Here is a 27,063-nt window from a genome sequence, read left to right as displayed (position 1 = left end):
ATTACAATTAAACACCCACAGCTGGTCTGCGTCAAATTACTTGGGTTTGCAGGGCTCAGGCTACAGCATGTTAAAATTGCAGTGTAGGCATTGAGGCTTGGACTGGAGCTCTGGCTGGGACCCCATGAAGGAAGAAGGTCCCAGAGCCTGGCCTCCAGTCCAAGCCTCAATGCCTACACTGCAGTTTTACAACCCTGCAGCCGGACCTTGCAAGCCTGAGTCAGGTGACACAGACCAGCTGTGGCTGTTTAATTGCAGTGAAGACATATCCTTAAGGGCTAAAGGCCTGGGACCAGCCAATCCTGATTATTAAGGAGGCACACCTAACCAGGAATCACCAGATTCCCCTATAACAGAAGCAGAAAGCTGTACAGAGAGGCTTCTCAGTGAGTACAGATGGTTACAGAGGCAGATAGGAGTGAATAGGCTCTAGCAGAGAAACCTGAAATTCAGGGACTGAGACAATAAGTAGGAAAGGCCTGGGAGAATGAATGAATGGATGGACTTGAATATTTATTAATTTAATAAAGCAGACCCTGAGAAGGGATGATAATGGATAAAAGTGATTATGAATTATTGAGGAAGCCCCCTGCAGGGGGAAACTGAGGCAAGGGACTGCTTGCTGGGCTGTACTGAGGCCACATGGGGTGCTTGAAAGGATGCTATTCATTGACAGGAAGGTTTTTCACTTTTACACTTTCTCATCCTTTTCTATTTCATTCTGCCTATTTAATTCATTTATTTGTAACTTTTCAAAATTTCCCTCAACTTAGGAAAAGTTACCAAGGGACAAAAAGAAAAATGAGCCTCTGTAACTTTTCAAGGCCTCCTCAGCTTTGGAAAAGTTACTGAGTGGCAGAGTTACAAAGGAGCAAATGAAAAAGTGTATATTGCAGAGGAGAACTGGACATCATTTTATTGCTCTCGGTGGCAAAGAGAAAGTGAAGAGGAAAAACAAATTTCAAATATTTGAAACTTTGAAAATTCAAATTAAAAAACATACTTTGTAAAACTGTGAAAACGGAAAAATGTTTCATTTGGAACACTGTAAATAGAAACAACTTCAAAATTTCATTGTTTTTCAAAATTCCCTTTCCATCTTTCAACCAGCTCTATTAAAAACCTGCTCTTGCACCAATCCATACATTTCCTGGTATTGTTCTAGATACCTGTTGCTCCTTCACTCAGGATCATAAGCAAACACTCCCAAGAATGGTGACTACCAACATAGATTTGAACCTGTAGATATACAGCATCATATGTAGAAATATTTCTGCTATGTTCACCGGTAGACAGAACTTCACAGAAGTACTAATAACATCTTTCATAAAGAGGGTAGATTTGCCTTTGAGGTTTTGGCTTATTAAGGACAGCTCACGTTAAAATAAATACATCTTTTAAAACATTTTATGTGAATGTTGTGCTTATTAAATGTGTCGGATTGACAGCCCCGGTGCTCTTTTTATTTACTGAATACGTTCAACATGGGCAGAGCTTGCTTACACTGCTTAACCCTCATTTGAAAGTACAGGCTCTAGAGGTGAAAGGGTAGTACAAATCTTCACACATTTGGTTCCTAACTTTTTTTCTGAGCCTACCAATGAGTGACACCTATTAGTGATGGTGACCGATGCCCTGAGCTGGGTCATGGCTGGCCAAATAAAATAATCTGACATGCCGGATGCTGCCCCTGGGCTGCCCATCCCTGGTCTACAGCGCTATCCATCTTGTCTGAATTGGAGCTAGAGATGGAAATCTCTACACTCTCACTGCCAATACCTTGAGTCATCCTATATCCCACCATTGCAACCGATCAGTGATTGTCTCCTTTCACTCACTCCCACCCCTCCACATACACCAGAAACATCACATGACTGGACCACGGAAAAAAATTATGTTAGCTGGACACAGCTACTGAGGAACATTTTTCTAGAAGGGTGGAAGGGTTTTGGGGTTGTGGGAGGGGGTTGTTTTGTTTCTGTACATTCAGCAAGGTGGAGACTATCTTTCTTCATAGGATATGAATTCTTGGGTCAAGTCACAGCTGCAGTAACATGGAGGACACACACACACACACAAATTAGTGCATGTCCAGCCACGGGATGGCAGACTCATTTCAATGGGTAACGCTGCTATCTGGCGTCTTGCTGACGGACACAACATGCAAAAAATCAGTAATTACCACAGATACCAGTAAGATATTGTAACTATGCTCCCCGGGCTATATCTCAGATTATCAACCAACAAGCTAACCATAAAACCACTGGACTTTTTATGATATAACATGTACTGAAAGAATATAGAGAAATTTCAAATAAATACTGTAAGTAGAGCAAAACCTTTTAAAGTGCACATTTCCTCCCTGGCCAATGGAGACACATAAAATAGCCCATTACATGGGACATTTTGCTGCACCTCTGACATTTAGTTTACATATTGCATACTAGGCTACAACACTGATATTTAATAATTATATTACCTAGGGCCAGAGTCCTCTTGTGCTAGGCATAATCCAAACATATAAAATGATAGGTCCCTGCCCCAAAGGTCCTACACTGTAAGAATAAATAGAAGCCCCCATTGACTTGATTAGAGCTGTGTTAATTTACATCAGCTGAAGCTCTGGTATAAAGATTAAAATAAAACATGCTGGTGCATAAGAAGGGTGGTCTAGTAAACATGATGGCACCAAACTAGGATTCAAGAGGCATGGGTCGAACTCCTGCTCAGCTGCAGGCTGTGTGACCTTATGCAAGTCACTTTTATGACCCTGTGCCTCAGTTCCTTATCCATAAATTATAGGTATAATTTACCACCCTGGGATGGTATGAGAATAATCTCTATTAATAATTCAGAGGTGCTCAGATACTATGGTGATGAAGACCATATAATTATTGAGTGGGGGGTTCAGAAAAATCTAGAATCTGTGTGCTCTAAGCTAATTCATTCATGAACATAAGAATGGTCATACTGGGTCAGACCAATGGTCCATCTAGCCCAGTATCCTGTCTTCTAACAGTGACCAATGCCAAGTGCTTCAGAGGGAATGAACAGAACAAGGCAATTATCAAGTGATCATCCCCTATTGTCCAGTCCCAACTTCTGGCAGTCAGAGGCTAGGGACACCCAGAGCAGGGGTTGTGTCCCTGACCATCTTGACTAATAGCTATTGATGGACCTATCCTCCATGAACTTATCTAATTCTTTTTTGAACCCAGTTATAGTTCTAGCCTTCACAACATCCCCTGGTAATGAGTTCCTCAGGTTGACTGTGCATTGTGTGAAGACTTCCTTGTTTGTTTTAAACCTGCTGCCTATTAATTTCATTGGGTGACCCCTGTTTCTTGTCTAATGTGAAGAGGTAAATAACACTTCCCTATTCACTTTCTCCACACCAGTCATGAATTTATAGACCTCTATCATATCTTCCCCTCCCCCGCCCCCGCTTAATCTTAATCTTAACTTCTTTTCTAGGATGAACAGTCACAGATTTTTGTAAAAATAAAAGGAGGACTTGTGGCACCTTAGAGACTAACCAATTTATTTGAGCATAAGCTTTTGTGAGCTACAGCTCACTTCATTGGATGCATGCAGTGGAAAATACAGTGGGGAGATTTATATACACAGAGAACATGAAACAAGAGTGTTACCATACACACTGTAACCAGAGTGATCAGGTAAGGTGAGCTATTACCAGCAGGAGAGCGGGGGGCGGGGGGAAACCTTTTGTAGTGATAATCAAGGTGGGCCATTTCCAGCAGTTGACAAGAACATCTGAGGAACGGTCTTTTTAATTTCTTTTCATATGGAAGATGTTCCATCATTTTTGTTGCCCTTCTTCTCTGTACATTTTCCAATTCTGATGTATTCTTTTTTGGGGTGGAGTGACCATCATTGTGAAAACTGACCATTCATTCCTACCCTTTTGTTTCCTATCTTTTAACCAATTACTGATCCATGAGAAGACCTTCCCTCTTTTCCCATGACAGCTTACTTTGCTTAAGAATCTTTGGCAAGGGACTTTGTCAAAGGCTTTCTGAAAGTCCAGCTACACTATATCCATGGCATCACCCTTGTCCACATGCCTGTTGACATCCCCAAAGAATTCTAATAGATTGGTGAGGCATGATTTCCCTTTACAACAGCCGTGTTGTCTCTTCCGCATCATATCATGTTTATCTATGTGTCTGATAAGTCTGTTCTTGACTAGAGTCTGTCTGTCTATAATTCTATTCTTTCCCATAGTTAGGGCTATGAGAACTAGATGTGACCCTCTATGGCTGGGAAAAAGTGATGTCTACACTACAAAGGAAAAACCCATGGTGCTGAGTCTCAGAGCCTGCATCAGCTGATGTGGGCTTGGGCTGTGGGGCTAAAGATAGCAGTGTAAACATACCTGCTCAGGCTGGTGTCCAGGTTCTGAGACCCTCCCTCCTTGCTGGATTTCAGAGCCTGGGCTCCAACCTGAGCCTGAATAGCTGCGCTGCTGTTTGTAGCATCACAGCCCAATCTCTGTGAGCTCAAGTCAGTTGGCCTGGGTTCTGAGACTCGGCACCACAGGGTTTTCTTTTCAATGTAGACATACCTTTAGTTTTAAGCTAGAGGGTTTAGTATTTCTTGGATTTTTTTAAGAGATGCTGGACTCTGACTGGAGGTTGAGACACTCCTGATTCATGTCTTCATTTAGCTAGGCTTGGTTACTTTAAATCTAGTTCATCAAGGTGTCCCAGACCTGTATCTCCAACTTGAGAAAGTTCAAGGAAATAACTACATTTGTGCAAAGTGCTTAACTGTGGATGGAAGGTTGTGGTTCAACAAGGTGGGAGGGCTTCTTGATGACATTGGAAGTAGAGTGGGCAGGCACAGATGAGTCAAATTAAGGTATCTCACAACACGATCGCTGGAGGATAAACCAACAAGGGTACTGGTAAATAGAGCTGGTCAAAACTCAGACATTTCAAAATTTCAAAAAGGTTTTCGTTCTCAGTCAGAAGAAAAGCTAGACATCTTGCAATGTCCTGCAGAAAGGAAATTCGAAAAAACATATCATTTTGGAAAAAATCAGCATGTTTCCATTTAACTTTTTCTACATGAAATGGAGCAGACAGCTGGCCCCAGCTCCCTGGGTACTCCTCGCACTGCCCCTGGGGAGAACCCCAGTGTCAGAAGTAGCTTAGCGTTGCTAAAAGCCCTGAGAGCCCCACCTCCAACTGGGGCTGCCAGGCTCCTGGCTGCTTGGCAAGGAGAGGAAAATGCTGGGGACCCCAAGGATCTGCACTGGGGACAGTGCTGTTCCTGGAAGCCTGGATTCCCCAACAGCCCTCCACCCAATTTGTGTGGGGTTAGGAATGTGCTGAGAATGTCTACCAGGCTCCCCACACACGAGATAGGCAGGGGAATGCTTAGTTTGGGGATCCTGCTTGGGCCTAAGTGCTGAGAAAGACGCCTAGACTGAGGCAGCTGTGTGCATGCTCACTGTCAGAAATGTAAATGCCTAGGAGACTTTAAGGGGGAAATATATTTAGGTGGCTGCTGTGCAGGGGCTCTCGGCAGTGCCTAAATGTCAGCTTTAGGCTCCTAAAGTAACAGTTAATTGCCTAAGTTCTTCTGTGGATCTAGCATCCATTGACTTCAGTCAGCGGAACTACTTGGGGAGTAAGGTGCTACTCAGTATGAGTCAGGATATCAGAATCTGACCTGATGACATATGACAACATATTTTATGTGTTTTAGGCCTGCCCCACACGGTTTTGTACTGGTATAACTTTTAGTTAGGGGTGTGATTTTTTTTAAAACTAAAATCCTTGTATTGGTACAATCCCTAGGGTGAACACAGTTTATACCATTATAAAGGTGCTTATCTCAGTATAGCTTATTCCCCTTCCCATACAAAACTAGTTCCAAAGGTATGATCATCTTTATACCAGGATAACTGCCTCCACCAGAAGGGGGTTGTAGCACTCAATATAGTTAAAGCAGTACAACTTCCGTGTGTGGACAAGCTCTTACATGTAGCCAGCTTCTCTATAACTTTCTTTTTTATATAAAAAACTCAAACAACAAACATGAGTGTTATGAGAAACAAACGTACATACAGTGATAGGCACAAAACAGTTTACGGACATTCATGCACACACACACACACACACACACACACACACACACACACTTTGGCACAATAAACATTGCACCCCTGACATATCTGTTGTGACATCTGTGGAGTTACACCAAGATGAATTTATCCCGCTGTATCCAAACATGTGACGTTTTCCACCGCACTCACCCTGTAAGGCTGCTCTCTGGAAGTGAGGAGTCCCTGTGTTATGAAGAGGGGCATATTTAGAACTGGAGAACTTATAAAAAGTCCTAGCAGTCAGAGCAGGGAGCTAACCTTATAGAAGGACTGGTCTTAGAAGAAACAGCCTCAAATCGAGAGAATGCTGATTAAAACCAAGAGAACTACAGACATTGCTGGTCTTAATGAGGGCTAATTGATATATATGACTTCTTACATCCTGTCTGCTAATGGAAAGGAAACATACAGTAGGCGTTACTGGACTGACCTTCATGACTGGTATTTCCCCTGAACCATGACTACTGAACATTATTACACCAAATTAGCCACGTGTGTATGCAGACATACTGTTTACACCTACAGACTGGGGGTGGCAATTGTAAATCTGATCATGTCTGAGATGAAAACAAGAATGTGATAAAAAAGAAAAGGAGTACCTGTGGCACCTTAGAGACTAACAAATTTATTTGAGCATAAGCTTTCGTGAGCTACAGCTCACTTCATCGGATGCATCAGACTAATACAGATTAACACGGTGGCTACTCTGAAACCTGTTAAGAATGTGGTAAAGAGTCTTGGAGGGGATAGGAGAGGTACAGGTGGAGGACAGGCAGAAAAACAGTGCTTCTCTGTGCAGGGGGAGCAGAGCTGGTAAGCCAGCCAGGTGTGGGGGACTCCCCAGGCTCTCCTTGTCCAGCTACATGGTTGACCTCAGCGCTGCAACCATTTTTGAGTGTCCTTTGAGTGCAAGTTTAAGTAGCTGTGGTTTTACGTCCATGTCTCCAGTGGATCATTAAGAATCCCCATGACTGGCCAAATGCCAGCCTATTCCTCGCCCCCTCTGGCCTCATAGCTTTGATCCTCTGCAGCTGCACTGCTCAGCTATTATTATTAAGTGGGATTTTCCAAAGCACCTAAGTGACTTCGGAACACAACCCCACTGACTTTCAATTGAATTTGTACTCCTAAGTCACTTAGACTCTTTTGAAAAACCCGCCCGTTATATTTATTTATGTTATGGTAGGCCCAATCAAGGATCAATTTACACTCAGTTGCATATACCACGCTAGGTATGCCGCATACAGACAAAATCAGGCGACAGGTACACTCCACTATTGTCAGGCTGCTCAGTCAAAGTTTAAGGGAGGTTTGACAGGAGAGGGACATAAAAGAACCTGAATGTACTCAGAAATCTGGCTCCCTGTGTTTGTAACCTCCTCCTGTTCTTGTCTTAACTTAGATTGTTGCATGTCCTCCTGGACAGGGGATACCACTTTTACTTGGTTTTGTGCTGTACCCAGCACATTTATGGCATTATATAAATAGTGCTACAATATCATCATCATATTGGGTCAGACCCCAGGAACAGCTTTATCCTTCACCTCATTTTGCATGAATATTTCTCAGACAGATTCCAACCATGTTTAGTGCAAGTACAGATCAGGTCACACGAGAGAATCTAAGGGCTATCATCACTCTCACCTTTATAACCCACAGTGATTTTCCCTTCTACAAGTGGAAGATTGTTACCACACAGAGGTAAAACACGGTTTCCTTTCGTACAACCTTTTAGAGTACTGAAGACTTCCTATGTGCTCAAAATATAGCACTCAGTTTCTTTTTAGCCGTGGCTCAACATCCTGCTCTGTGACACCACATGTTGTTTCCTACATATAAGGAAAAAATAAAATCCCAGTGTAAAGAACCCCAAATTGTTCAAAAATAATGATCAGTCTCACTAACTCTAATTATGGTTGGTCTGAGAATGCCACTGTCCTGGGGGAAACCCCATTGGAAGAGGTCGTGGGGGAGGAAAAGAAGGAGGGAAAAGCTCATGGAAAAGAAATCCATTAGGTGGCATGGCAGGAAGTGATAGGAGTTTTCCCCACCCACAGATCCAACAGGAGCTTTGCCCCCTGAACTCAGATTCCTCAAGAGCCATGCAGATCTCAGAGGATTCACAGAGAAGGGGAAGTTGTGTCCATTGCGGCAGTGAAGTCCTCTGGCTGTTCCTGGAATACTCCAGAAGAGACATTCCACAGTATGAAGAGGAATGGTAGTCACCAAAAAGATACAATATGAGGCTACATAAATGTTTTGTGGCTGCCCTGTTGAGGAGGATATGCTTTGCTGTTCCGCCCAGTCCAGCCTCCCTTCCTAGGCCTCTGGAAATCCTCTCCTTCCTTCTCTTGATTTAATTGGGTTTTTATCGGAGGTTTTATACCCAACCAGGGAACATATCTTAGTTGTTTGGCATAGTGAGGAGCACCTTACAACTCAGCTCATACCAGGAAAAGCATTGATAATAAATACTAATCAAAATACTTCACACATCTGATGCTCTCACACTGCTTTATAATTAGACCTCAGAACACCCTTGTGAGGCAGGCAAGTATTATTATATAAGTTTTACAGATCGAGAAACCGAGGCATGGAAAATTGAAGCAACTTGTCCAAGATGACATACCTAGTCAGTACCAAGGCTGGGGACAGATTCTGGTTTCCACAGAGCGCAGCCCTCCGGAGTCCAGTGTAGGTGGAATGTTGGTGGCTGCCTGCTCACACAAACATTGACGTACAAAATCACATCCTCCCCAGACACTTCTATTGGCTCCCCAGAGTTCAGAATCCAGTTCAAAATTGCCTTCCTTCCTTTTTTGCCCCCTTGACTTTCTCCAGATGGCCTCACAAACCAAAGATAAATTTTCAAAAACACTTAAGTGCTTTAGGAACCTAAGTCCCATTTTCAAAAATGATCCAAGACTTTGAAAATGGGACCTAGGAACCTACGTTACACAGGCATTTTTTTTAATCCCTTGTCTTTTTTTTTTTTTTTACTTCCTTCCCTACTCTAGTACCAGCCTTCTCTCTGTCTTTTCGCACAATCCATTTCAGTAAGCTTGATGCTACATTGCTTTGCATCTTAACTGGTTATTTATACTTATGAAAAGTGGACCCAATTCTGCTCTTACTCACAGTGGAGAATCAGGAGAAGCTCTCAAGTCAATGGAATTCCACTGATGTAAAACCAGCGTACGCAAAAGCAGAAAAAGCCCACTTTGCACAAGAACAATTAAGCCACTAGGTGAGAGTGGTAAGCACAGGAGAAAGACAGCACCAGGACCCAAGTGGGCCCTGTATACTACCTTTATGCCCCTACCCACTCCCCAGTCCTAGGACCAGAGAGAAGCCAGTTCAGCCCCCAGCACAATTTAGAGCAGCCTCTATTTTATTGGGTGGTAACAGCCTCTATAGGGCCATTCTGCCAGCCGGAGATCACAACTCCAGTCCTGCCTCCTTCCCCCAACACTGCCCCTACACCAGAAGGGACTGTGGCACTCTGATCTTGCCCCAACCTTCCCTTTATGCTGGCTCTACACTACTTGGGGATGCCCTAAGCCAGAGAATCCACAACCAGCCAGTGAAGGTGGCTCTATAGCATCCATACAGCTGGACTCCATAAAGGGTTTAGTGAGTGAAAAACAATAAGCTTCAAACTGATCTTACAATTAAAAAAAAGCTCTCATTGTATCACACCTACTCCCCCTACTGTGTCTCTGACCCACAAATCACCTCCTACAAACTATAACCTTTTGCTTCACTCTAAGCAAAAGTTGTGAATATGTAAATGTCAACAAAATCTCCTTAAATGAATTTTAACCCTTAGATCACTGGCGTTGTTCAGCTTGCAGGATAAGTAAATGCTTAGGAGGAAGCACTGAAGTCTCTAAATATTCAAAACATAGTGGACGATGATTTGAGTATTGATTTTTTTTTATTACAAGCATACAGACAATGTATGATCCTGTTGCTTTGTTTACAGAAAACAATAGGTAATAAACTGGTTTACAAAAAAAGAAAAACACCAGTCCAGATTATGACCCCCTTATTCATCTTTTGCGAGCAGTTACTGATTTCAGTAGGATCATTCATGTGAGTAACTGCTCTCCAGTGCAGGTTTAGAATCTGACCCTGTAATGCTTAGATATGAGAAGATTAGAACAACTGTTTGTTTGTTTGTTTGTTTGTTTGTTTGTTTGTTTGTTTGTTTGTTTGTTTGTTTGTTTGTTTGTTTTCCAGAGATAGTCTGGGTTACCCGATATCCATTGAGCAGTGTCCATTTGTGTTGCGCCTGACCAGTGAGAATTCAAAGATGATGCTGAATGAGTGTGTGCAGCTACACAAGGCATGAAGACTAAAGCGATTCATCTTTTCCTTTTCAGTGATTCACTTATTATCGCCAAGTTAAAGTAAGAATATAAAATCAAACTTCTCTCCTCTCTTCTACAATGTCTAGCTGAGATTAGAAACCACTGGACAAATCCTAACACCCTTACTTCAGCTAATATTCAGTTTAGCACCCACTGAAGTCACTGGCAGTTTTTCCTGAATAAGAACTGAGGGCTTGATTCTACCACAGTTACAAAGAGTAGTACTTTACACCACTGACATCCAGACCAGGTGACCTAGGCAATCGCCTGGGATGCCGGGCTTGAGGGGGCGCTGGACGCGGGGTGCTGTTTTTGTTGTACAGATCCTAGCGTGCACATTAATGGTCTTATCTGACAGGGATAAATCACGCATGCAGATTGTGCCTCAACATCGTGAAATGAGCTACAAATGCAATAAAAAATAAGGTATTCAAAAGTTTAACAAATAGACGCTCCTCGTCTGGGATGCCATTTGGTCTAGGGCCGACCCTGGTGTCATCAATGACACTACTCATGGAGTAAGGTACCACTCAATGAGAGTAATATTGATAGAATGAGGCCCTGATAAAGGACCTCATTATATGTTCCTATATTACGTTGGTATCAGTCCAGAGTATCTCCATTGAATTACTTTAGTGGGGTTACTGGATTGACTCCAGGGCAACTGAGAGCAGAATTAAGCCCAATAGCTGCAACCCAATGCAATGTGGCTGATCGTAGGGATAAGAGCACTTATTGTGGCAGAGATTTTGGGTGCTGTGTTTGTGCAGAGTTGAGAATTTGAGAATAATCATTTGGAAATACAGCAAGAGTACACAATACTTACTGCATAGCACATGCCCCTCAATGGAGAGGCTATTCCATTTTAGTTGCATTAATTTTATATGTAAAAACTCAGGAACAGCCTGAAAACCAAATGAAAATTGTGTAATGAAAAATGAAACACGATTAGGTTCTCCACAATAAGGCACAGGGAAGGACTTGCAGTCAAAATCATGGTATCCATTTCTTATTGAACAATATGATCCATACAAATAGTATAAATACTGTCAAACCTTGTTCGGCAATACTTCTATTATCCAAAAAAAAAAAACCCTCATCCAAAATGCGGCCTTTTCCCCAGTGTGTATTGAGTATGTTGAATCTTCCCTACTTCTCGGAATCTCTTTATCCAGATTACCTTTTATTTCCATGTCCTCCAACTTAATCTATATGGCCTGTATGTATAAATGAAATAAATTAAGGGCTCAGGTGTGCCTGGACTTGCATGAGTGCACAAGAGACAAGGACTATGAGAGACCAACACTGCTGTGAACCGTAGTTTCTCCAACAGAGGCGAGATGAAGTGCAATGGTGCAGCCACTCCCACCAGCCAAAAGAGTTGACACAACGCAGGGACATGTTAAGTTCCTGTTGCAATGAGGCAGCATCACAACATATCAACTATGGTCTGCTCCATAAAGGAACAATTGAGCCTTTAAAATAATGCATTGTATCAATTCAATTCAATTATATCAATTGGAAAGGGTAGGGAACAATTTCCTGGTGCAAGTGCTGGAGGAACCAACTAGGGGCAGAGCTCTTCTTGACGGGCTGCTCACAAACCGGGAAGAATTAGTAGGGGAAGCAAAAGTGGATGGGAACCTGGGAGGCAGTGACCATGAGATGGTCGAGTTCAGGATCCTGACACAGGGAAGAAAGGAGAGCAGCAGAATACGGACCCTGGACTTCAGAAAAGCAGACTTTGACTCCCTCAGGGAACTGATGGGCAGAATCCTCTGGGAAAATAACATGGGGGGAAAGGAGTCCAGGAGAACTGGCTGTATTTTAAAGAATCCTTTTTGAGGTTACAGGGACAAACCATACCAAGGTGTAGAAAGAATAGTAAATATGGCAGGCAACCAGCTTGGCTTAACAGTGAAATCCTTGCTGATCTTAAACACAAAAAAGAAGCTTACGAGAAGTGGAAGATTGGACAAATGATCAGGGAAGAGTATAAAAATATTGCTCGGGCATGCAGGAGTGAAATCAGGAAGGCCAAATCACACCTGGAGTTGCAGCTAGCAAGAGATGTTAAGAGTAACAAGAAGGGTCTCTTCAGATATGTTAGCAACAAGAAGAAAGTCAAGGAAAGTGTGGGCCCCTTACTGAACGAGGGAGGCAACCTAGTGACAGAGGATTTGGAAAATGTACTCAATGTACTCAATGCTTTTTTTGCCTCTGTCTTCATGAACAAGGTCAACTCCCAAACTACTATACTGGGCAGCACAGCATGGGGAGGAGGTGACCAGCCCTCTGTGGAGAAGAAGTGATTCGGGACTATTTAGAAAAGCTGGACGAGCACAAGTTCATGGGGCCAGATGCACTGCATCCGAGAGTGCTAAAGGACTTGGCAGATGTGTTTGCAGAGCCATTGGCCATTATCTCTGAAAACTCATGGTGATCGGGGGAGGTCCCAGACAACTGGAAAAAGGCCAGTGTAGTGCCCATCTTTAAAAAAGAGAAGGAGGAGGATCCGGGGAACTACAGGCCAGTCAGCCTCACCTCAGTCCCTGGAAAAATCATGGAGCAGGTTCTCTAGGAATCAATTCTGAAGCACTTAGAGGAGAGGAAAGTGATCAGGAACAGTCAGCATGGATTCACCAAGGGCAAGTCATGCCTGACTAATGTAATTGCCTTCTATGACAAGATAACTGGCTCTGTGGATGAGGGGAAAGCAGTGGACGTGTTGTTCCTTGACTTTAGCAAAGTTTTTGACATGGTCTCCCACAGGATTCTTGCCAGCAAGTTAAAGAAGTATGGGCTAGATGAATGGACTATAAGATGGATAGAAATCTGGCTAGATTGTTGGGCTCAACAGGTAGTAATCAATGGCTCCATGTCTAGTTGGCAGCCGGTATCAAGTGGAGTGCCCAAGGGTCGGTCCTGGGGCTGGTTTTGTTCAATATCTTCATTAATGATCTGGAGGATGGTGTGGATGGCACCCTCAGCAAGTTTGCAGATGACACTAAACTGGGAGGAGGGGTAGATACGCTGGAGGGTAGGAATAGGATAGAGAGGGACCTAGACAAATTAGAAGATTGGGCCAAAAGAAATCTGATGAGGTTCAACAAGGACAAGTGCAGAGTCCTGCACTTAGGATGGAAGAATCCCATGCACCGCTACAGACTAGAGACCGAATGGCTAGGCAGCAGTTCTGCAGAAAAGGACCTAGGGGTTACAGTGGACGAGAAGCTAGATATTAGTCAACAGTGTGCCGTTTTTGCCAAGAAGACCAATGGCATTTTGCGATGTATAAGTAGGGGCATTGTCAGCAGATTGAGGGACGTGATCATTCCCCTCTATTCGACATTGGTGAGGCCTCATCTGGAGTACTGTGTCCAGTTTTGGGCCCCAAACTACAAGAAGGATGTGGAAAAATTGGAAAACCTCCAGCGGAGGGCAACAAAAATGATTAGGGGACTGGAACACATGACTTATGAGGAGAGACTGAGGGAACTGGGATTGTTTAGTCTGCAGAAGAGAAGAGTGAGGGGGAATTTGATGGCTGCTTTCAACTACCTGAAAGGGGGTTCCAAAGAGGATGGATCTAGACTGTTCTCAGTGGTAGCAGGTGACAGAACGAGGAGTAATGGTCTCAAATTGCAGTGGGGGAGGTTTAGGTTGGATATTAGGAAAACTTTTTCACTAGGAGGGTGGTGAAACACTGGAATGCGTTACCTAGGGAGGTGGTGGAATCTCCTTCCTTAGAAGTTTTTAAGGTCAGGCTCGACAAAGCCCTGGCTAGGATGATTTAGTTGGGGATTGGTCCTGCTTTGATCAGGGGGTTGGACTAGATGACCTTCTGAGGTCCCTTCCAACCCTGATTGGATTCTATGATTCTATGAATTCAGTTAGATACAGTGAACACTGGCCACTTCAGTGTTATTTTAAATGCATCCTATCTACTCATAATGTTTCTGTACACATAAAAAGGGCTGGAAAGCAGTGAATGAAGAGGATTTAGAGGTCACAGCAGACAAGCAACTGAACATGAGCTCCTGTTACCTGGGATTCTTTCAACCCAAAGCTCTTGGTAACTTTTACTCTGTGCAAGGTAGAGTCAGGAAATAAATCAGGGGAGACACGGCCCTCCGACCGATAGATGGCTGGCACAAACAGGACAACACAAGAGTGCTTTCACTTAAAGCTAAATTTTACTTAGTCTCAATCACTTACACATGTCTGCAATAGGTTAGTAAAACACCCCCGACCCTTGATAATTACCGAAGCTGAGTGTGGCTCTCGAGTGGCCTAGCGGCAGCCTGTCTGCCAGTGGGGAACACAAGATGCATCCAGAGGAAGAGTCCAGTCCCGAAGAGTCCCACTACCTCAAACTTTTCTACCTTATTTATACATTAGTAATAGAAGGAGACATGTTCCTTAAAGAAAACGTGTTAAGCACGCAGTTTCAATGGTCAAGCGAGAGGTTCCTTCTGATTATCGATTAACCAGGTGTGGGTTTTTCCAGAGTTTGCAGCCTTGAGACCCCAATAGCACATCCTGCTCTTCTAAAATGCATGTCTCAGCCACTTCAACACAATTCTTAACAGGAAGGATGAGGGGTCAGGCTGCCATTTCTGTGGCACCCAAAACTGCCTCCCCTCCTTTCTTGGTCAAACTGAGAGTGCTGAATGGCCAATTTGTAGCCTGCTGACTTGGCTGCTTTTAGCAAAAAGCCATAGTGGTTTCAGGCACATTACTGGTTTGCCAAAGTCTCCCCGTACACTCCCAGGGCAATGCTGAGACACAAAGGGCTAATGCAATCATAGATTCATAGATTCATAGATACTAAGGTCAGAAGGGACCACTCTGATCATCTAGTCCGACCTCCTGCACAGCGCAGGCCACAGAATGTCACCCACCACTCCTATGAAAAACCTCACCCATGTCTGAGCTATTGAAGTCCTCAAATCATGGTTCAAAACTTCAAGGAGCAGAGAAGCCTCCCTCCAGTCAACCATGCCCCATGCTACAGAGGAAGGCAAAAAAACCTCCAGGGCCTCTCCAATCTGCCCTGGAGGAAAACTCCCTCCCGACCCCAAACATGGCAATCAGCCAAACCCTGAGCACATGGGCAAGATTCACCAGCCAGATACCCAGGAAAGAATTTTCTATAGTAAATCAGATCCCATCCATCTAATATCCCATCTCAGGGGATTTGGCATATTTACCCTGAATATTTAAAGATCAATTACTTACCAAAATCCCATTATCCCATCATACCATCTCCTCCATAAACTTATCAAGTAGAATCTTAAAACCAGATAGATCTTTTGCCCCCACTGCTTCCCTTGGAAGGTTATTCCAAAACTTCACTCCTCTGAGGGTTAAAAACCTTCGTCTGATTTCAAGTCTAAACTTCCTGGTGGCCAGTTTATACCCATTTGTTCTTGTGTCCACATTGGTGCTGAGCTTAAATAATTCCTCTCCCTCTCCTATATTTATCCCTCTGATATATTTATAGAGAGCAATCATATCTCCCCTCAACCTTCTTTTAGTTAGGCTAAACAAGCCAAGCTCCTTAAGTCTCCTTTCATAAGACAAGTTTTCCATTCCTCGGATCATCCTAGTAGCCCTTCTCTGTACCTGCTCCAGTTTGAATTCATCCTTTTTAAACATGGGAGACCAGAACTGCACACAGTATTCTAGGTGAGGTCTCACCAGTGCCTTGTATAACGGTACTAAAACCTCCTTATCCCTACTGGAAATGCCTCTCCTGATGCATCCCAAAACCGCATTAGCTTTTTTCACAGCCATATCACATTGGCAGCTCATAGTCATCCTATGATCAACCAATACTCCAAGGTCCTTCTCCTCTTCCGTTACTTCTAATTGATGCGTCCCCAACTTATAACTAAAATCCTTGGAAATAGAAACAGCAGAGTAGTGAGGAGGTGAAGAGAGGTGGTTTTACCTCTGTATACAGCATTGATGGGACTGGGACTCGAATACTGCATACCATTCTGGTGTCCACATTTTTAAAAGGGTGTTGTAAAATTGGAGAGGTTGAAGAAAAGAACCTCAAAATCGAGGGCAGTAGAAAATGCCTTATGGAGAGAGACTAAAGAAGCTCAATCTTCTTTTATGAAAAGAAGATCACAAGATGACTTGATTACACTGTATGTGTACCTTCATGGGGAGAAAATACCAGGTACTAAAGGGCTCTGTTATCTAGCGGAGAATGGTGTAACATGAGCCAATGGCTAGAAGTTAAAGTCAGACAAATTTGAATTAAAATGTGACACAATTTTTCAACAGTATGAGTGATTGACCATGAGAACAAATTACCAAGGGAAGTGGTAAATGCTCCATCTCTTGAAGTCTTCAAATCAAGACTGACCAAATGCCTCCCTGGAAGACATGCTTTACTCAAACACAAGCTATGCTTTTGTCATACACAAGTTATTGGGCTCAATATAGGGGTAACTGGGTGAAATTCTATGGCCTGTGTTATACAGGAGGTCAGACTAGATGATTTAATGGTCCCTTCTGGCTTTAAAATCTATTCATCTAATTGTGCTACATTTATTAAATCAAAAAACATAAGGAAAATCTATACTTTTTATTTTTAATGTTTGGCATCCAGTGATCCCACAATCCGTACTGAGACAAAACTCCCATGGACTTCACTGAAATGTTGCTTCAAGATCAAACCCAAGATTTACACCTTTGTTATTTTTCTAACCTAGGACCTGCTCCTGCTCCCACTGAAATCTCACTCTCACTTCTCCACAGTGAGAATAGGGTTGGCAGGATCAGCCTTAAGGGTGGGCAACATGGGCAACCACTCAGGGTACCATGGTCAGGGGGTGCTGTGGTCAAGAGGCAAGGAGCAGGGCAGGCCTGGGGGGCGAGGAGCTCAGGGCAATGGGGGGGCAGCGGGGTCTGCAGGTGAAGGCAGGGGTGTGGTGAGCCCGGGGAGGCAGTGGGAGGCAGCGGGTTGGGTGGGGAGCCCAAGGATGCAGTGGGAGGCAGAGGTGATAGGGGGATGGATGCAGAGGCAGCCGGGCTCATGGGTGCCAAAATACAAGTTCGCCCAGGGCACCATTTTTCCTAAAGCCAGCCCTGAGAATTGCGCACATAGATTGCAAGGTAGCAAAGTGAACTGCATTATAAGATTGACCAAACACCTCCAGAGGTAGGTTAAGAACCAAATCCCGCTCCTCTACCTCATGCCAGTAATACCATTTAATGACAAAAAAATAAAAGGAATACTTGTGGCACCTTAGAGACTAACAAATTTATTTGAGCATAAGCTTTCATGAGCTGCAGCTCACTTCAGCATCCGATGAACTGAGCTGTAGCTCACGAAAGCTTATGCTCAAATAAATTTGTTAGTCTCTAAGATGCCACAAGTACTCCTTTTCTTTTTGCGAATACAGACTAACATGGCTGCTACTCTGAAACCATTTAATGACAGTAAATGAAACTGCTCCTTAGCAAAGAAAGCTAGATTTGGCCTTGAAAGGACCCTTCACTAAAGCCTACCATAACCCGAGTGACAAGTAATTCTCTCTCTTGTCAGCTAACAAAATAAACATTCTTCTTTTGCAATGTTAAGTTTACATTAATTGTGTTTGGTGAATATAAAGTAAAATTAATTTCTTCAGTTCTTCTATTTCTGTGATTCCAATAATATTTCTAAAAATGAACTAAAAATTCCCCTTTATTTTTTTTAAAGCATGAATCTCCCAGTTAGTTGTAAACAAATGCTCGGAAAACCCTACACTGAAGCAATCATATTATTTCTGGTGGTGGTTTCAGCGGGGATTTCTCAAAGTTCAATGCATGAGTGAGTGAGGCCAAACTGAAAGTGAAACTCCAGGCTATTTGAAGCTCTATGGCATAAACTGCAGCTGTGAATGCTAAATTCACTGCCTCTTTTTCTGCTGAAACAAACATTGACTGTTTTACTCACTTGAAGGAGGCTCTAGAAAAAATTCAAAAATTCAGTTTCTTTACTGAAACGTTTTTTAAATGAAAACTGGATTTTCAACTAAACAGAAGTTTTTGTGAAAAAAAATTGGTTTGCCTAAAAAAGTCAGCTTTCAGTTGCTGAAAACTGAAAATTTTCAATGAGAATTTAAAAACCAACTTGTTTTCATTGAAATTTTTCAGAGGGAGGAGGAAATCATTTCCCAACCAACTTTAGTCTTGAGTTTGCTGTGCAAGGTGCTGCATTAAACTGATTTTTCCAAAGCATCCTCATAATTTTGATCCTATTAAAAAAAATTAATTATCATTGGTCTTCCTCAAACTACATGGGACTACTGTAGCATTTTTTTTAAATTGAAGACAGCACTATAATCCTGAAGGGTGGACCGTTATGTTTAGGCTACAAAAATATTTCCCCTGAAAGTGATAGAAAAATATCAGAATAGGAAAGGTGGTCACCAGATCAACTTGAAATTTATATCCCTTCCCCCACCCTGTGTCTGTCTTGTCTATTTAGATGGTAAGTAATTTGGGGTAGGGACCATCTACTACTCTGTCTGATCAGTGCCAAGCATGCTGGGACCCCATTCTTTGTTGCACCTTAGGCACCATTGTAATAAACATGATTAATTATAATAATGATAATAATTTCAGAACCAGGTTTTCTATAGATGAAGTATTGACATGGCAAGTTTTCAGGTGGATATAAGCAAAGGAATGCAAAGAACTCAGGAAATCTTTGCATTAAACTGGAATGCTATTAACCTGATATTTTAATATCAATCACTGACTTTCAGAGCAGTGTACTATGTTTTCAAAGTATTATACAGAAGATAAATGTGGGTTATTTTATTTCACAAGCATGATTCAAAAATATGTGCACTTACCTTGAAGAAAAATTATTTAAATTCACATATGGATTAGTTCTTGAATATCACTGCTCTAGTCACAATCTTTTATCATCATCCAGATACAGATCTCCATTTAGAAGTCCAAGTTTGACCAGTATGATACAGTCTTTAATTAGGGTTCTTTCTACTGAGCCAGAACCCTTTGTGTATTCACAGAAGGAAATGTGAGAAATCTACCAATGCTGACTTATTTTAAAGAGGACTTGGAAATTCAATCAACTCAAGATGATACTTCATTGGGAGGTAGTGTCCCCTGGATGGCTGTGACCTAGCTCTAATGGATTAGAGACGTGTGGGAAAAGTTAGAACCACTTTTAAAGGACATTTTATCTGCATGAGAGATTATAATAGCTCGTGGGAAACACTGCTATGCAATTGTATATTTTGGGTTCCCTTCTTCCCTTCACAAGTGTGTGGAACACTAACATTAAGAGGAGCTCAGCACATTGAGGCAAAATGTCTTTAGAGCCTTTTTAAACTGCTTATTTTGTGACTATCACATACAGTCTACAGTGCTTTATAGAACGTGTATTAACAGGAGAATGTCATTTTACTAAAACAGGTGTCTGAGGGACTCATTGTGATGTTGTAGACTATAAATAAATAGGGTTATTTAGGGACTTTTAACTAAATATGTGCCCTATACACTGAAAAAGCTCATCTATAACACTAGAAGGAAACATTTTTTCTGAAAGCTAGCAGGCATTAGCATGTGTTTTGAAGCATTGCAGTCCCTGATCCCTTGGAGTGTTTTTAAATGTGTGAGTCTAAATTTGGTGTAGCACACATACATAGTAGGAACCAAATCCAGCCAGCCCCCAAGCCAGATAATTGTACCAGACACTGGGGAACTCATTGGAGGTGAGAGGAATCTTTCCTATCCCATCAGCATAGCAAGAATGGAGCAGCTCTGCAGCCACTGTCCCAGTCTAGGTGCTGGAATATGTTCCATGGCCTTACATACCCCCACCTCTAAGACTGGGGGATAATGAAAGGGATCAGCTGGTGACAGATCTTCTGGTCTGGCCCCATTATCCTGCCTCATACAGACACAGCAACAGTACGTAGAGTCCCTATGGATTTGGCCCTGTGCCCTGAAAGAGCTAAAATAAAACACAAAACTGATTATTCTTCACTCTTTTGCTGTAACAAATATAATCTCCTGAGTTGAAATTGTCATACCAAGTTTGAGCCCAGAAGAGAACATTTTGATGGCTAAGTTCTGAACTTGGGAAAACCAAGTTTCACACGTGAATCTCTGCCTCACCCTGAACTGCAGCAGACCCTAATTTACCTCCCACTTGCACCAGGCAAGAAGATCTCAAGCTCCTTCAATGGACAAGAAGCCACCCAGTACGGTTTGACTTTTCATGCCTCTCCTATACTCAAAAATGTATGTTGTTCTCCATCAACCCAACGCTTCTCAGATTACTCATGTGAAGCTTTATTTATCAATCTCAAGGGCTCAGGAAATAACAGATCCAGCACCTTCTGATTCAGCTCTGGTTGCAATATTAACATTAGTAATAGGCAAAATGCAGCTTGTGTTTCCCATCAATACCATTCATTTCTGCTGTTAGCAACTCACTTTTTGGGGCATTGATTGAAAAAGAAAAGAAAAAAACCCTCTCAAGTATTATTTCTCTCTGTTTTCCTCTCAGCAGAGCCTGTGCAGAAATAGTTTTTTTCAGTTCTGTTGTTTTGGGGCACTTAAACAAGTTTCAGTTATAGTATTAGATACATTTCCCATCAGAAATGCTACAAAGAATGCCTTGAAGTGAAATCTTTAAAATTGATCTGCCATGGAAAAAAAACTATTTGTGCATTTGTTGCTGTTTGTTTCTGCTTCTTTATGATGCCAGGTTTTTTCACTGCTTGCTTCTGACCTAAGAAATATCAGAAATTTTAAGTCTTGTCTTCTTCGTTTTTCTAGAGTTCTACCAGAAGGATTGAGAAAAGTGGCACAGGAACTGTTAGCCCTTATATGAAGAAGCAGAAACGCTGAGTGTTTAACATAAAGTTTTTCTTCTGCCTGCTTGCTAGGCATTTGAGGTAAATAGTTGTTAACAAAAGCAGAATTTTAAAGAATCTGAATTAAAAACCTTTTTTTCCTCTCGGTTGCTCAGATTTCATTTCCTTGATAGCAGTGATGTCATCATCCTACTAGTTCTCCAGTTGTCCATAGAGTCTTCTGGGGGAAAAGAGTCAACAAGGCCTGGATTTCTAACATAAACATTTTGAAAAATTTGTCAGGACTTCTTCTATACCAGAAAGAAGCAAAACAACAAAACACATTTATTTTCCTTTGTTAGTCACCTTAAGACCACAAAGGTTCTTTGCTACATACTGCCATGCCAGGGGGCATGGCAGGGGGGTAGAGTTACAACTGAGAGCAGATTTTGATCAACTATGTTTTACCTGCTCCAAGAATTAGGGACAATATCAGACAACACTGGTGTTAGGAGTAACATTTTTCTGCTAAACTGAACTAAAACATATAGAATTGAGTGATCTGATAAGCACCAGCTATTGCAGTGAAGGTGTAAAGAGGGTCTCTTCCTCTCTGCACTGGTCACCTGCTCAAAGGTGGCATCATCACTGACTCTCTGGGAGAGTTGATGTGGAGAAACTAAATAAGGAAGTGTTATTTACTCCTTTTCATAGCGCAAGAACTAGGGGTCACCAAATGAAATTAATAGGCAGCAGGTTTAAAACAAACAAAAAGAAGTATTTTTTAACACAACGTGAGTCAGTCCGTGGAACTCTTTGTCAGAGGATGCTGTGAAGGCCAAGACTCTTTTTGAACAGGGTTCAAAAAGAACTAGATAAATTCATGGAGGATAGGTCCATCAATAGCTATTAGCCAGGATGGGCAGGGATGATGTCCCTAGCCTCTGTTTGCCAGAAGCTTGGAATGGGCGACAGGGGATGGATCACTTGATGATTACCTGTTCTGTTCATTCCCTCTGGGGCACCTGGCATTGGCCACTGTAGGTAGACAGGATACTGAGCTGGATGGACCTTTGGTCTGACCCAGTATGGCCGTTCTTATGTTCTTATGTAAAGAGCTGCACACAATATCCTCTTTCCACAAAGGCAAATGATGTTTTGGTAAAAGAGAAACTGTCTGAGGAATGGCTTCTTACTAGGGTGAGGCAAACCGCTTCTGATGTAATAAGAACTAAAACAGACCTGCACCCAAACTGAAATGGAAGCTTTATTCAGCTTAAATAAAATTAGTTAGCTTGGGTAGAAACTTCCTATATGGCCACAATATTCTATACTTCAACTTCCTCTGAAGCATCTAGTGCAGGCCACCATTGGAAACAAAATGCTGTTTTTTGATCTGATCTGGAATGGCAGTTCCTGTGTTCTTCTCTTGTGTGTTTATTTTTCTTCTAGGAGCTGACCTAGGCTGGAAAGTTCAGATCTCTATCCAAACCTTCCACAAGTTTGGGAGTGTTCAGATACAGAGGTTAGGTCCAGGCTCACTGCTAAGGCTCTTCCCTCTACCCACGCCTCTACGCTCTTTGGTTTCGATCAAAACTGGAAGGAGAAGTTCCATAATATTGCAAGAAAGATGGTTTTTGTGGTATTGATGAACTGGACAGAATCAGGAAGTAGGGCTCATGAGAGAACCTGAGTTTATAAGATTGTCAGCCTGATTTCCAGATCACATGCAGTGCTCAGTGTTTCCGCAAACTGAACTTTTCGAGCTTTGCCCATCAGGCGGTATTATCCATTTCTAAACAAAGTACAAAGCGATTGTGTGACCTTTGCAGAGAGCTATATCCAGAGGTGGCTCTACCAATTTTGCTGCCCCAAGCAGTGGCCACAGAATTGCCCCCGCGCTTGGAAGAGGGGCAGAGCTGCCTCCAAATTGCCACCATGGGACACGGACTGCCGCCCCATTCTGAATGCTGACCCAAGCACCTGCTTGGAAAGCTGGTGCCTGGAGCCATCCCTGTCTATATCCATGTTTCTCATGGGGCCCTTTGCTGCCCGCAAAAGTTACGGAAGCCCTCAGGCTGTTTTAATATGCATGGGGACTAGCCCTGCAGAGAACTGTGGCAAAATCAGGGTAATGCAATGGTCAGACTGTCCCTTTGACCTGAGCTCAGTGCAGCATCCCGAATGTAGACAAGCTGCAAATAAAGCCTGACGAGATACAAATCTGTGCAGTGTCTATATTTTCCTTCCTGTAAGAAATGATAAACATAAAATTGCTTAGAAATATGGATGCTGTTTATATATAGCGTGTTTATGCATTTTAATGGGCTAGATCCTGTTGACTTTAGACAATAGACTTTCATTGAGAACCAGAGCACACAAATGCAAATGTATTCCTGTCTACAGCTGAAAGGAATACACTTTTTAACTTCTCTTGTTCAGGGTTTTAATTTGACTCCAGTTGCCTGGCTGGAATGAAAGCTGCCCATAAAAGTTTTCTTTGCAAATGATGCTGGCCCAACAATGTGCAGAACTCTACTCGATCGCCACCAATTTGAAAAGATCTAGAAAAAGTCAAACAAATGCACCTGATTTTAGTCTGTTAAAGTGTCTGCACACATCCATTGTCATGTGACAGCTAGGCATGAACTGTTAGGTACAATGGGCCAGACTTTCTGCTGTATCCTGCTTCTGCTGGGTGTGGTAGAGAGGGGGGCTGTTAGGGAGCCACTTGCAATTCCCTGGTTTTCTGCCCAGTCCTGGCCCTGGAATTAGGTTAGAGCAACCTCTAGGATAGGGGCTGCTGTAACATGCACCAGCTGGCAATGCTCAACAAGGAGCCATCCATCATCTGAGGATAGCTGGAGTGCAGTCACTCCAGCCATGCCTCCACTTCATCCTCACTATATCCATCCCTGTTCCCTAACATGGGGAGGGTGGCACTGAAGCTGGCTATGCTTATTGTGCATCACCTTGGGGGCTCTCCCATGCCAGGGGAATCCTCAGCTTTGGGGGTCAGGAGAATCTGGGCGTGAGCAGCCTAGGGGGGTAAAGCAGGGCAAAGAATCTGCCCTAGTGTCTGGATATTACAAGTGCAAACAATGTGTTGTGTTTTGAAAGTGGAGCCCACAGTGTTTTAATGTAAGCGTAAGAAAGACAGGAGGATCCTTTCAGCTATGCATGTCCACCTATTTAACACAGCAGGTCTGAAGTCTCTCTTTCTGTGCAGGTTTCCTAAGGACTGCACAAGTCTTGAATTCATTTCTGAAATGTTTATGCTGTAATCACCCACCCTTGTGAGAAATGGAAATGAATCGCTTACATTCAGCTAGATTGGTGTTAGTAGCTGATGGCGTCTCAGTGACTTGCGTGAAATGACTTTGTCTCAAAGATAGTTGGATAGTATTTGTCAAAGCAAGAATCTGACAAATATAGTCTTTTTTTAGGTTTTAGTTCACAAATCATTTGCAAATAGCCCATTCCCAGCTCCTGCAAATGTACTCGCTATTTATAAGTATTGGCCAAATAGTTTGGATGAACAATTTTCAGACAGTGTGATGAGGTTCACTGCAACTATTTACTCTTCATGGTTCCCAATCTTTGGTGTATGATTGGCCATGTGATACTGTCTCTGTTTCATGTTTGAACGACTAACCCTTTAGCAGGAGAATGACAAATAGCAAATCATCCATGTCAGTTGTGAAGTTGCAAAACTTTCAGGATTCACAAATATTTTCATGACTACTGGCAGTCGCCCAAATATTCACAAACAATGAACAATCTGAGCCCATCAATACCAATGATTCAAAGTGAAGTTGTTTATCTAGGAATGTATTTTGTGAGATTGCTTTTTCTTTCTTTTCCCTGCAGTTGTCACAATCCAGTGCCTAGTAGACAGCTATGAACATCACAGAAAACCAATCCGCAGCTGACACTCATTAGAACTCACAAGGTAGGTTCAGCAGCTAGACCAGATTGATTTGGCCTGAGGATCAAACTAGAGATGAGCTCTCCAAGGCAGGGTTAGGTACATTGATGGGGCAGTGTGGGGAAGCTTGCACGGCTGCTGCCCATGCTGTACCCGTAAATAGAGAGTTTCAGTCACTAGAATTTATAATCCAGCACATTTCGGGAAAACAAAACTCACTTTTAAAAAAGGGCACCAAAGAAACAGGCAAAGCCACTTTCCTGGTCGATGAGATGAAGAGGACACAGCAGAAAAGCTGTGGAAGGGGTTAGTTTTAGAAAATGTGCACAATTTCACAACAAGCCACCAAGTAATGAAGCAAGATGCCAGCCTGCTCAGACTGATCATGTGATTCCATCAATCACATGAGCCCACTTTACAGAGTAAACCCTACTGCTGTTCCTTTCACTCAGGACAATCAGCAGGTTATTTTCTACCAGGCTCTGTTTCCACCCACATTTTGCAGCATTCTGGATTTTTTTCCAACAGCATTAACAATCCTCAGTAGAGAAGTAAGAAGAAAAGGAAGGTTGATAAAGACATCTAAACCGTATGAGATTATGATAGTGGCTGGACTTTTATTTTTTCATTTGCAGATTTAGCACTGACATAAATATAAAATTGCAGCATCTTGTCAGGTTGCAGCTATTGGTCCCACCCTGCCACCTGCCTCGTTAGTCTGGCATGAGAAAATAGACACATGTTCTGGGCCAAGTAACACAATTTAACAGCCTCCCACATATAAATAAAAAAGCATAACATTTCAGAGCCCACGTCCTTTCTCCTTGAGGAGGAGAGAGTGAAAAAATGGGCCTGATTCTCCTCTGACTCACACCCTTTTAAACAGGGGTAATTCCATTGACTTCAACATACTTTCTCCTGACTTACAATGTTGTAAGTCAGGAGAAATACCCAAATAAATTTGTTAGTCTCTAAGGTGCCACAAGGACTCCTTGTTGTTAATGTTGTAAGTGCAATCAGAATCCTGTTCCAAAGGTCTTGATTCTCCTTTGCCTTGTTTTATCATTTAGGCCATCATTCTGAACTGGTAGCATTTTACACCCACTTTCCACAAGTGTAAACACAAAGGGCAAAGGAGCAGAGAATCAGGTTGAGTGGATCCAGTCCTGCACAGTGGTGAGTGCTTCTGCAAGCATAAAAGACAGGACCAAGATTCCGTTGAGCTGGGGGAACCAGCTCCTGGAGAATAGCCCTGATAAAAGAGGGATTCCCAGGCAGTGTAGAGCTGGAACAGAGACCATGACCCAGCAAACAAAGTCTCTGCATTTGCAATTCTACAAGCCCAGATGTTAGCAAAGGAGATTTACCGTGGGCATTGCTGCATGCCCTATTTGAGTTGAGGTTTGCAATTCCCACACAGTTGTTACATTTTATAACTCTGTGATGCTTCCCAGGGGTGCCCAGGGTTGTGAGGCACCTCACTACCACCTGCCTTTAGCATGAGGAAGTCATGCTGATGCCTGCTGTGGGTCACTCCCCAGCTCCACGGGCAGCACAAACACTCCCCTCTAGGCCTTGCAGGTCCTGCTGTTACTCTACAAGTCAACAGTAGGCACACTCCAATCCTTTAGCCTTCTGAGCATCTCCCTGGAATATCCAGCCCCAAGTCCACTGGACACCCACAGTATCCACAGATCCGCTGCTTCCAAAAGAGCAGTACACCCAAGCTTGCCAATTTCACCTCAGAGCACCACTCTGCTTAACTCAGAGCTCTTCCATTCATTTATAGTG

Source organism: Dermochelys coriacea, chromosome 3, assembly GCF_009764565.3.
Source record: "Dermochelys coriacea isolate rDerCor1 chromosome 3, rDerCor1.pri.v4, whole genome shotgun sequence".
Lineage (NCBI taxonomy): Eukaryota > Metazoa > Chordata > Testudines > Dermochelyidae > Dermochelys > Dermochelys coriacea.
The sequence above is the reverse complement of the archived record's forward strand: the minus strand, read 5'-3'. Positions refer to the sequence as shown.